General features: G+C 40.5%; 1 long non-coding RNA gene across 1 annotated transcript; it reads right to left on the reverse strand.

Annotated features, from left to right (window-relative positions):
- Positions 1-997: 997 nt before the first annotated feature.
- Positions 998-3084, reverse strand: LOC110905433. Its single transcript, XR_002573114.2, has 3 exons — positions 2704-3084; positions 2501-2615; positions 998-1160 (listed from the first exon to the last, which is right to left on the reverse strand). It is a non-coding gene; the product is annotated as an uncharacterized LOC110905433 (long non-coding RNA).
- Between the last annotated feature and the right edge of the window lie 10746 nt (positions 3085-13830).

The raw sequence follows: 13830 nt of genomic DNA on the forward strand, positions 1-13830 counted from the left end.
AAGGTGTGGCTTCATCTAAAGTTAATGACCAGTTTATCACATTAAGAATGTCCAGTAATCCCGAATCAAGCATAACATATTAGTAGGCGTGTATTAATTTATTGTGTAAAACGATGATTAGGTAACAAGTATCAAATCGCATAATAGTTAAGTTAATATAAAAGAGAGGCTTGATAAGTATTGGAGTGCTTCGGGTTTAGAAGCTTCGACTATTCCAAAGTGAATCGCAAGTCCTTTCGAATTAGGGAGACATGTTTTGGCCTAATAGGTATACTACTCTCGTCGCCAGACGATTAACGGTATTTTACCCTTCCAGTTAGTACATGTCCCTAATTTGATTGAAAATACGAAACTTTAGCGAGATTGAAAATCGTTGAGCGGGACCAGTCACCAAGGTGTGGATATCAATCCTAGCTTGACAATTTCGTCCCCAAAATGTGGTTTATTGAACAAAACCAGATAAAATCTCGACTCGACAATAAGGAACCACTAGAGTATGAAATGGAAATTCCCATCAAGATACGGATATCACTCCTGACTTGATGGTGAATTTCGTGCAAAATAACATGTAAGGTGGATTGAAATTCGTCACCAAAGGCGGGAATCACCCCTATTCTAGTGAGTCGTTTCGATTGTGGAATATGAGTTCTTCAAGTATGTATTGTTTGAAATGTTTTTAGAAAAGGCACATTGTCAAATTAGACAAAAGAAGAGGTAGAAGCAAATAGGAAGAATCACATATTAAGCAAGAATGAGGAATGGTCAAGTTTTGTTACTTAGACTATAGACTAGGTCGAACATGGCAATTCTACCTAACTCTCTATAGTTATGGCTCTGATACCAATCTGTCACACCCCAACCGATGGCGGAAACATCGGAGTGAGACGAAAACGAGATTGCAAGAGGCTTCATAACACTATTGATGACAAGTATTCATTTATTGATTTTACATCACCTGAAATAATATACAACAAGTTTAAATCATTTACAACAAATAGTCAAATAATAAACCTTTCTTTCATTTATGTAATGTAGTACATAATTTAGATACCAAATCCATCAAGTTTGGAAGTAAAATACAATATAATAAGCATTAAAGTTTAAATGCGTTTCTAGGAAAATCCTACTAGATTCCGGGCATCCTTATTTATATCGTCAACCTGCAATACATGTTAAAGCATAGTTCAATACAAAAAGCATTGGCGAGCATACAAGTTTTGGATATAAATATAGATAAGAAAGCATTTTAATCAACTTCGCATTTCGTAACTAATATACTAGATTAATGTAAACATTACGCGCGATCTACAATTTATCACACATATGATTTGCAAGTATAACACGTAAGATTACAAGTAAAACACATAAGATTGCAAGTATAACACGTAAGTTGTATAAATGATTTTTTTAAGTACATGTATTGTCCCCAAAAATAGTAAAGCGTAAAACGGGGATCGAGTATGCTCACATTGGTTGCGTTTGCGATTCCTTGTAAAATAACGCACGAGTAAAGATTTGGGAAATCGAACGGACGAGAGAGATTACCCTAGATATAAAAATGCCACATAAACGATCTAGTTATTATTTAATTAAAGTTACATAGTTATGATTTAAGGTTATTATTTATTTCTTTTAAATAATTTATAAGGTACAATATAGTTAGACATAACACAAGGATATTACCAAATGATTGTTAAATAAACTATATTTAATTCATTAAAAACGGAAATTACTTGATTTATTTAAAAATGGGAAACTACTTATTTTAAAAGGATGCGCGGGACTCGAACCCACAAACTGTCTATGAAGTTAACAATTTATGTTTTAGACGAAAGGGTAAAAATTGTTTTACTAGTTTGCTTGTTTTAAAAGAATTTGTTAAAAAAAATCATAAATTTATTTGATCCATTAATATGATAGTTACATTTACCATATGACAGCACCAATTACCACCTTGATTGTAAGATAATTTTTTTTTATTATATAAAATCATGTGTAAGTACTTTGAAAAAGGAGTTGTTTGGAGTAGTTGGTTCGTTTTATTTCTAAACAACATACAACAAAAAAAAATATAAGATCCATATGAAACCCACTATTTCATCTTCTTCTCCTTTTGATAACACCCGAATGAAAGAACGGATATTATCTATTTGTAATACTGATTAATAGTGTTAGGAACTAATAATAAAAAACTGATGTAATAAGCAATTAGAAAGGAAAACAGGGGCTGAAGTTGTAAAGCACAACTGGTTATCATCTTGTTCAAAAACCAAAAGAAGCTGATTACGTATAACCTTTACTACCACTACACTTGTCCCATTTTGATTAAATAAAAGAAAATGATATGAACAAGTGGTCGTCTTTTACGTTTTAACCCAACCCGACGACTCTTAACTGCCATATGTATTAGATTCAAGGTCGCGTTTGTCTCAGTTATGATATATGTGTATATAATAGATGATAAGAAAACAAACAAAAAGATCGAATGGTAAGGGTGTACCGAGCGGGACGAGTTCCATCGTAATAATTCCGATCCCGAGTCGCGAACCACCACCGCTGACCCCGTCGTGCCCGACCCCGAACGGCCTCGCCGCCGCCGTCACCACCATCATCATCTATCAACATCAACAGCCGCAACAAACCATCATAAACAATGAAAAAAAAAGAAACGTAAAGAAATTAGGCGGGATTTTCTTTGTTTACCGGAACTCGTCGGAGCAAAAGAGAGAACAAACATCATTGCCGTCGCCGTTGACGGCGGTGCTGCTCTCCTCGCTGATCTCTCTCTCTCTCATCAGCCTATTTCTCCCTCTCTACTCTCTCTCTCTATATCCGATGAGTGTGTGAACGGGTACAAGAAGGTGATGTTGAGGGGAGGTTTAGGGGGTGTTGTCAGCTGGTTAACGGCGCCGGCCGGACTTCTCTCCGGTCGCCGGACTAGTACTTGACAGATGAGAGAAGGAAGTGAGAGAACAGGGGTATACGGTTGTTTGATTGTGGGTGTGTTGTTGTCTGCACATATAAATCGAGAGAGTGTGATGATATGTTGGAGGAGATGAAGTTGTAGAGGACATTTGAGAGGGAAAGTAGTTGGAACGACTGACAAAAAAAGGAAGAAAAAGTTAGGGTTTTACTACTCTTATGTAGGTAGGGTTTATTTAGTTAGTGGGTTTTGGGCTTGGCCCCAAGTCCCACAAGCCTGTCTCGTGTGTTTAAGCGGCCCGAAACTTCCTACGAACTCGTTATCAAGAACCCGAACTCTACGTAACGTCGTAAATTATAATTTTAGTAACAAAACACGTAAATAATATGATCAGGAGCGTTAGTTGTAAAAGCGTGTAAATTTGCGTTGTTTCCTGTTTTAAATCCATTCTTCGATCTGATTTCGACCGCAATTCTAAAATAGAGAAGCTAACACGTCATTTCTAAAAATGGAAATACGGAAAGAGCGGAGCGTTACAGCACATGGTTTTCAAAACCATGGGAAAACTTAAAACCATCAAATGGTATTGCAAAATAAGGATCAAAACCATCCATTTGTGGCACATTGTTTTAAAATACCATGGGTGCCTAAAAAATGGACCAAGTTCAATGTATCTGCCAGAAATTTCAAAAATGGTCCCTGCATTTGTAAAACTTGATTTTTTGGCACTTTTAAACCCCGTTAACCTCATTTCAAGGCTCTAAAATGATGTTAAAGTATAGGGAACTTAAAATATGCTCAAAGACATCACAGATGTCGGTTCGTTTGGTTGTACGGTTGCGTTATTCGGTTAATTACGACGGAAGTCGTAACGAACGCAAAAACGATCCAAATTACGCGATGAATGAAATTTTATCAAGCAAATCACTAAAATAATTTTTTTTTTTTTGAAATGCCGATAAGGAATAGCCAGTTATAGAAGCGGGTGCCAGGGAATGAAAGCAAGCACTCCTGTGCTATCAAAGTGGAGCTCTTTATATTTTAATGATTACATAAATTTTTGGAAGTCCAGATATATTCAGAACGTAAGATATGCGCGAAATTGCAAACTTATGCACTTTTTGACGCTTTTTGTCCCTATTGATCAAATAAGTTTATTTTTGCGCACTAAACACCTCAAAGCCTATTTCTAAGCTATGTAAAGGATATTTAGGGCATGTTGAACTTATGATCAAGTTCCGGAATGTGCGATACTTTGTGAATCAGCAAACTTTCGCAGTTTGACGCAAATAGTCCATGAGTGTGCATAAACTTGTTTTTGACACACCAAAGCTTTCAAAACTTATTTCTAAGTTATATAAAAGTTATTTAAGGTATGTTAAGCCTATGTCACTGTTCCGGAGTGTTTGCCGCATTAAACTGGGTACGTTTACGTATCAGTTCGCGTTTAACTTTCCAGAAAGCGATTTAAAGTTTGAAAATGAACTAGAATCAAAATGTGAAATTGTAAAACCAAAATAAACAAATTTTTGAGACCAAAACACATTGTTTCTTTGATAAATGATAGTGTCCTACATTATGTGTGTTTACGGAGCACAGGTGTCACAGTTTACTCTTACTTTTCAGGAATAAATCACACTAAAAAAAGATGGCAATTGCCAAAGGGACGTTAAAACTACACCCCATGCACGAAAACAGAGCCTTCCGTCAACTTTTCCAAAATTCCAGTATGTGCAGCACGGGGTCGTGCTCAGCCCAACACGCCCCGTGCCAGGCTCTGCAGAAAAAAAACTCCAGATCAGGTAACTGACCACGGGCCGTGCTCACTGAACACCCCCATGGCCAACATTCTGTTAAAATCTGTTACTGGAAATCTGACCACGGGGCCGTGCCCGGACCACACGGGGCCGTGGCTAGACGCCCAGTAATAGAAAAACTTGTTTTTAAACACTTTTTACACATTCAAATCAACCTAAAAACTTATTTTTGGGACACATTGAGAACAATGTGTAATTTAAGTGTGGGGGGATGCTAAAACCTTAAATCTTGCAAGTCCTAATAACAACTCTATTGGAACCGCTAATCACCCCAAATTTCTTTCAAAAGACTTTCATTTTTTTTCTTACTTGTCTTGGTATCATTTGGGAATAACAAGTTCAAAAAGGTTATATTTTTACAAATTTATAATCGATAGCGTCATGATAAAAAGAACCAAAATAAGAAAATTATGAAAAGTCATGACAAATCTATTTAAAATTTGATTATATATATACTTGATCACATTATAAAGTCATTCCCACAATAAGTGAGTTTTGAGCCTTTATTGAGCATACATGCATATATCTTTAAACTAAATGCTCATTTTTTTCGTTTCTTGTGTGAATAGCCGCTTGGTTCTTACGACTCTAGAACTTGCCAAGACGATACATTCCCGGTCCTTACCAACTTCAACCCAAGTAAGTAAATGATGGAGGCATAAGGACTAACCCATTTTTCTTTCAAAACCATTATTTTTCATCTTTTTATCACCTACCCAAAATCCCCCTAGTTAATCCCTTTGAGCCTAAACCGTTTCGTTTCAAAACCCACAAAACAAACACCCATTACCCACCAAAACTTTTTTCTTTTCAACCCCATTTGTTTTAGTAAAAAGCTCGGTTATCTTGTGACATGAAAAAAAGAGAGAGAATGTTACAATAACCAAACAAGTTCATCAAAGAAATCTTGTTTGAATGTGCTTAGATTGAATAAATGTCACAAAAACACACCTTCAGCCGAGTGTTATCGTAGAAGTAAGTTCCACGCCGGTCTCGAGTGTTTCACAAAAATACACCTTCAGCCGAGTGTTGAGTGATCTCCCATGAGGTTTGTGAACTTGTATATAAATGGAATTTTAAAGAGGCATGTTACGCCCAAATAAATAATTTTTCTTATAAAGTGTTCTAAATAAATCATGACGAATAGGATTGTAAATAAAATAAAAATAAAACTAAATAACGATCTTGGACAAGCAAAAATTAAAGTGTGGGGGTATTTGATGCGTGCAAAATGCAACATATAAATTACATCAAATAAGGCATAAAACTAACCCTTTTTTAGTACTAATGTTAGAAAAAACACGTTTCTTTCTTCCTTTTGAATTTACAGGACCGAACGAGCTTAAAAGAACAAAAGGAGCAAATAAGCAGCCCAAACCAACATAAATGCAACAGGAAGGAATAAACGTGACATGCCCGATCCCTCGGCAGCATCCCCAAAGCAAAAACAAGAAAACAGACCCTGACCACGGGGCCGTGCCCAGCTGAGCATGGGGCGTGGTCAGGAGCCTGCACTACAAGACAAACCTGCAGAAGTTTCTACGCCCACCACGGGGTCGTGCCCAGCTCTACACGAGGCATGGTCAACACTAAGATTTGAAGAATCTTGATAGTATAGCAAAGAGTTGACCACGGGGCCGTGCCCAGGGCACACGGGGTCGTGTGCGGCCCTCTTGACAAATGCAATTAATGAAGGAAGAGAAGATGATGGCCACAGGGCCATGGCCAGAGCTCTGTTCTGGCTATAAAAACGGGGTGCTTGGTTCACTTGAAAGGCATCCCTTAGCAAACCACTACTCTCCTACTTTGCCACCACTCCACCACCACTACAACACCAACACCCACCACCATCATCCATCTTTAGAGTGTGTGAAGTAATCTCGGGATCCAAGATTGATCGTAAGAGTTCTTGCCTATCAAAGGCCATGTTTGGCTAAGCCTCTTACATCACTTGGTGAAGACAAGTCTTTTATGTATTACTTTTGATTTTTAATCTTTCGGCACCTTTTAATTGGGTTTGAATTAATGACTTTAATAACTAGTTTCTTATATTGAAGGTGAATTGTGCAACCCGTGTTTCCGAGGTTAGCATCGTTCGTTTCATTTCTCTTTTTAGATCATTTTATATTAAGCTTTACTTTTCTACGAAACCAAATGTGTACACTCATCTGATTTATTTTGCACGAATGAGCCAATCCATATCGTGATCTAACCCACTCGAACCACTTGAACAACGGCATGATTCAAGTAACTCGAAACTTTGGAGGATCGAACCATAATACGTTAAATTTATATATGTTATTGGTTGTTGACTATATTAACCCTAAAAATAATAATATGTAGTTGATAGCTTCTTTCACCTTAAAAATAACAATAATGTTAGTGTATGTGCATCACCTAAATATTTGCTATACACCAAACTGAATCCTTTGATTCATTCACGGCCCAGGGGCCCAAGTTCCACCACCCACCCTCTTTCATCATTCTCGGCCCACTCATGCAACCGCACACCGCCCTTGATCTCCTTATTAGGATTATGTTGCATGCATTCATGAAGGAACTCTCGCAAACCCTACCTGCCGTTTAACTTAATCCGCTCCCCCTGACCCGAAACTCCACGACAACCACTGCCACTTTCTTCTCCGGCGTGTTCAAAACCCCAACGACACAGACACTCTCCGTTCTACCTCCGGTGGCTCACGATACTACGACTCGAAACTCCGTTTATTTCTCTTCTTAACGCACACTCTACTATGGCATCAACATCAGGTTAGAACAGCGTCTTTATGTGCATGCTTGATGTTGATATAGGATAGTTCTTGAATGATGTTTACGTAAACAATGGGATTTTTTTGTATCTGCATATAATGATAAGGCTCTTGTATGAACTTGGTGGACACTCGATGCATGATAGTGCTCTTTACATGTGGATGATTGAATATTATATGTAATCGATTTTGAATGAAACAGGAAACTTGTTGTTTGATAAATGAACACTTAATGCTTAATATTAAATTCTGATATTTGTTTGAGTGATAAAGATGTAGATGCATGAGTCTGTTTTAGGTAATAGGAGGTGATGGTTGCTATTAAGAAAGATGATAATGAATAATCGATGCCAATGAATGCTTGACGTGAAACCTGCTATATGGTTAAGTGGTATAGATGATGTTTATTAGTTGATTTTAGTGACAAGATGATCTGAATATGTATGTCTACAATTGATATTAGAAGCTCTGTTAATGGCCGACTAGATGAGATATTGTTGCCGGGTTTCATGAATGTACAAGTGTTATTGCGTAGGGTACCACTTAGTATATACTAGTCATATGTGATTTGAAATTGTACACCATATTTGTATTATGGGGATCGCATAGTAATGGTCATGGGGACCACTCACAAACAAAAATAAAAGGTTAAATGCACACTAAAAGACCTGACCCCAAACAGATTATTTATCGCACAATTATTGGCCGTACACGATTTCGCATTGTCGCACACCTTTACTCTGACCACATAATACGTAATTGGGCAAATTAACTCATTTGGGTCTCACACATTACACTTATGTTGGGCTGTAAGATGTTGGGCCGTGTCGAACTGTAATATACCATAAAATCATGAACCACACACCTATAAACGACTGTTGGTCGGGTTAATTATTTATCTGTACACAAGAAGGGGGATTTGGTTGTCATAACCCACTGGTAGTTATTAGATATGTAACCTCTAATTGTTATGTGCTAGATACGTGATGTCTAATTGTTACGTGCGAGATACGTGTAAGAATATGTGGTGCTAGTTAAATACGAATCTGATTTAAACTTAATGATTATAATAGGGCGCGGTTGGTTTAATAACTAAAACAAGTGAAACACTCTGCCGAGCACACCAAGGTGAGTTCACTCTTAAGGCATGGGATTCCCGGTGGGTTGGGAATGAGATCAAGAAACTAAGATGACACCTGTATGTTCACCACAAATAGACTACATACCTCCGTCCTCGGATTGGGAAGGATGCCTACGCTAAACCTACGTATTCTCGGATTGGGAAGAATACGTACCTCCTTTCTCGAATTGGGAAGGACGCCTACATTCAACCTGCGTATTCTCGGTTGGGTAGAATACGTACCTCCGTCCTCGGATTGGGAAGGACGCCAATATATATAACTAGTCTAGTGGTTTACAACATGGGGTAACCCCCACCAATTATGGTTTGGAAAACAAGGAAAGTTGGTTAACCTATAGTTGCAAACAATCTCATGATTTTTTTTGAAACTACTTTAAAACGAACACCAACTGTGAACTCGCTCAACTTTGTTGTTGACTCGTTGTTAAATGCCTTGCAGGTCGTTAGGTATCTATGGAGCTTGCACGAGTGGAAGGAGTCGTTGTGGGACATGGACAGTGTGTGCCATGTTAAACTTGCTAAACTTATAACTTATGTTTTGGTTTTGGATTTGATGCTTCCGCTGTTTAACTTGAAATTGATAACTTATGTTCGAACACCAATTGTATTGTGTGGTTGGATTTTATTTACTTTATATACATTGTTCAATATGATTGGTTGCTTGATCCTGGTCATGTCACGGCTCCTCTGGTGATACTCCGTTTGTGGAATTTGGGGGTGTGATAGATTGCTACCAGAGCCATTGGTTATAGTGACCTTGGTTTTAAAAAAGGGAAAAAGCTTTTTAACGAAACCAGACTATAACCTGTACAGTGCTCAACGATCCACAACGACGCTTCGCTCCACGTGCAAGACTCAACACTATAGGTGATATGCTTTATGTTTATTTTTCCTTTCTATAAGTTTGCTTAATGCATTGTTTATTGTATGCTTAGTCAACGTAACGACTATTGTTTGAAACCCTGTGTACTCTCTTCTGTCATCCCATACTTATGCACTTTCGCGACACCTCTCTCACTTGTGGTTTCTTTGATGTGAAGATCATGAGTGGACGTTTGAACTTGACTCAAGCCTAGCTGACGGCTCTAATCAACGAACGAGTGGCTGAGGCACTCGCAGCAGTCCCTGCAGGAGGTATAACTTGCCATTCCGACCTAACCTAGGATGTTTAGATCCTACTCTCGCGAACCAACTCTTGTGCTTAACCTTGTCTTTTCTTTCTCACGCGACAGGTCAGCATGCTCAGCCTCCCGTATGTACCTTCAAGACCTTTATGGACTGTCGACCTAGTACCTTCAGCGGCACAGAAGGAGCTGTAGGTCTTCTTCACCGGTTCGAGAAGATCGAGTCTGTTTTTGAGATGTGTGAATGCCCTGAGGCTCGTAGGGTAAAATTTGCTACTGGAACACTCGAGGGTGCTGCGTTAACCTGGTGGAAAGCACAGGTTCAAATGATAGGGCTGGCAGCTGCTAATGCCACCCCAAGGAACGATTTCAAAGATTTGATCAAGGAAGAGTATTGTAGTCGTGACGACATCCAAAAGTTAGAGGTGGAGTTTTTCAATATGAAGATGACAGGGTCCGAAATCGAGGCATATACGAAGAGATCAAATGAATTGGCTATTTTGTGTCCTACAATGGTGGATCCTCCTATCAAGCGTATCGAGCTATACCTCAAGGGTCTAGTGCCAGAAATCCAGAGCCATGTGACTGCAGCTAACCTTGGCACCATCCAGCAAGTCATTCGACTGGCTCATCGTCTCACTGATTAGGCAGTTGAGCAAACAAACTGCCAAAACGTATTGGTGCTACTGCTACTACTACTTCGGATGCTCCTAGCGACAACAAGTGTAAATGGGATGGAGCCTCAAGCAAGGGTTCAACTTCAGTTCAGTCTCAGTCCCAGCAGCGAAAGACAGATGAGTACAGGAGCCCCAGTCAGCATTCTTCTGGGAATCAGGGTCAGGGTGGATACAGGGGAAACCACCCTAAGTGCAATCGATGTAATTTGCACCATAGCGGGTTGTGCAACAGGGGTCATTGTCAGAGATGTAACAAGTCGGGTCATGAAGCCAAGGATTGTAGGAGCTCACGTCCTGTGAATCAGAATCGTTAACAGCAGCCACAGGCTCCACAGAATCAATAGCAGCACCAGCAGGGTAATAAGGGATGCTATCAGCGCGGTGCTGAGGGTCATTTCAAGAGACACTATTCACAGTTGAATCAGAATCAGAACAACAACAACCAGGGAAATGGGAACAACAATGGGGGTAACAACGACGGCAGTGGTGCCAGGGGACGTGTCTTCGTGATTGGTCAGGGTGATGCAAGGAACGATCCCAATGTTGTGACGGGTAAGTTCCTACTGGACGACTTTTATGTTACTGTTTTATTTGATTCGGGTGCCGATACTAGCTACGTGTCCTTAAAAGTTAGTCAGATGCTTAAGCGTACTCCAATACTTTTGAACACCAAGCACATTGTAGAACTAGCAAATGGTAAAAGTTTAGAGGCCACACACATAGTTAAGGGTTGTAATCTCGTTCTTGCTGATCAGAATTTCTCTATCGACCTCATTCCTATCGTTCTGGGTAGTTTCGAAATTGTTATTGGGATGGATTGGTTATCTCAACATCAAGCGGAAATTCTTTGCAATGAGAAAATTGTCCGCATCCCTCATTCGGGTGAAGAACCCCTCGTGATCCGTGGTGATAAGAGTGGTGCAGTCGTAGGCATTATCTCTTTCCTTAAGGCCCAGAAGTGTTTGCGAAAGGGCCACACTGCTATTCTAGCCCTCGTTACTGACACCTCAACGAAATAGAAGAGGATAGAAGACATTCCCATCGTACGAGATTTTCCTGAGGTATTTCCTGAGGAATTACCTGGTCTTCCGCCTCATCGTCAAGTCGAGTTTTAAATTGAACTAGCTCGTGCACCTTATCGTCTGGCTCCATCAGAATTAGAAGAATTATCCGCACAACTACAAGAGTTATTAGACAAGGGTTTCATTCGTCCTAGCTCTTCGCCCTGGGGAGCTCTAGTCTTGTTTGTGAAGAAGAAAGACGACACCTTCCGAATGTGCATTGACTATCGCGAACTCAACAAGGTGACCGTGAAGAATCGTTATCCTTTCCCGCGTATTGACGACCTATTCGACCAGTTGCAAGGGTCGAGCTATTACTCAAAGATTGATCTGAGCTCAGGCTACCATCAGTTGAGAGTCCGAGACGAGGATATCTCCAAAACAGCTTTCAGGACTCATTATGGGCATTACGAGTTTCTGGTCATGCCTTTCGGATTGACGAACGCACCTGCGGTCTTCATGGATCTCATGAATCGAGTGTGCAAACCTTACCTGGATAAGTTCGTTATAGTATTCATCGATGACATCCTGATCTATTCTAAGAGTCAGGAGAACACGGGCACCATCTGCGACTTATTCTGGAACTTCTTCGAGCAGAGCAACTTTACGCTAAGTTCTCAAAATGCGACTTCTGGCTTCGTGAAGTCTATTTTCTAGGCCACGTGGTAAACGAGAATGGGATTCATGTTGATCCATCCAAGGTAGACTCGATCAAGAACTGGCCTGCACCCCGTACACCAACAAAAATCCGCCAATTCTTGGGTTTGGCGGGCTACCACAGAAGGTTCATCAAGGATTTCTCGAAGATTGCGCAACCTCTCACTTCACTAACTCAGAAGGGTATCACCTATCGTTGGGGTGATGCACAGGACTCCGCGTTTCAGCACTTAAAGGAGAGACTTTGTAGCACGCCTATTCTCTCATTACCTGAGGGCCCCGATGATTTTGTGGTTTATTGCGACGCGTCAATCCAAGGACTTGGTTGTGTGTTGATGCAACGTGAGAAAGTCATTGCTTATGCATCGCGCCAACTTAAAGTTCATGAAAGGAACTACACTACTCATGATCTGGAGCTGGAAGCTGTTCTTTTTGCACTCAAGATATGGAGGCATTACCTGTACGGTACCAAGTGCACCATTTACACCGATCACAGGAGTCTCCAACATATCTTCGAACAGAAGGAGTTGAACATGCGACAACGTCGGTGGGTCGAGCTTCTGAATGATTACGAATACGCGATCAAGTATCATCCGGGCAAAGCCAATGTTGTGGCTGATGCCCTCAGCCGGAAGGAGTCTAAACCTAAGCGTGTACGTGCGTTACAGCTTACCATTCACTCTAGTCTTCCCGCTTAGATACGAGATGCTCAGGCTAAAGCATTGAAAGCAGAGAACATCAGGGCTGAGTCTTTGCGAGGATCGAGGAAACGGTTAGAACAAAAGGAAGACGACGCTTATTACGTGATAGGGCGCATCTGGGTTCCACTCTATGGTCATCTACGTGAGCTTGTGATGGATGAAGCACACAAGTCTCGTTACTCGATACATCCTGGTTCGGATAAGATATACCACGATCTCAAGACTACGTATTGGTGGCCTAGTATGAAAGCCAACATAGCAACCTACGTTAGTAAATGTTTGACTTGTGCGAGACTCAAAATCGAGTACCAGAAACCATCAGGCCTACTTCAACAACCAGAGATACCGACATGGAAATGGGAGCAAATTTCCATGGATTTCGTTACTGGCCTGCCTAGATCCTAACGCGGAAACGACACCATTTGGGTAATAGTGGATCGATTGACAAAGTCTGCACGCTTCCTGGCTATTAAAGAAACGGATAAGTTCTCTACTCTAGCAGACGTTTACCTGAGTGAGGGAAGTGGCTGCCAGGCATGGGGTGCCAACCTCCATTATCTCTGATCATGACGCGCGTTTTACCTCTGAATTGTGGCAAGCGATGCACAAGTCTTTTGGCTCTCGATTAGACATGAGCACAGCATATCATCCGCAAACAGATGGGCAGTCTAAACGCACCATCCAAACCCTTGAAGACATGCTTCGAGCATGTGTAATCGACTTTGGTAATGGCTGGGAAAAACATCTCCCTTTAGTGGAGTTTTCGTACAACAACAGTTACCACACCAGTATTCAGGCTGCTCCATTCGAGGCACTGTACGGACGGAAATGCCGATCACCTCTTTGTTGGGCAGAGGTTGGTGACAGCCAAATCACTGGCCCAGAACTTGTAGTAGATACAACAGAGAAGATTGCTCAGATACGACAACGAATGGCAGCAGCTCGTGACCGTCAGAAAAGC

Source organism: Helianthus annuus, chromosome 14 (genome assembly GCF_002127325.2).
Source record: "Helianthus annuus cultivar XRQ/B chromosome 14, HanXRQr2.0-SUNRISE, whole genome shotgun sequence".
Lineage (NCBI taxonomy): Eukaryota > Viridiplantae > Streptophyta > Magnoliopsida > Asterales > Asteraceae > Helianthus > Helianthus annuus.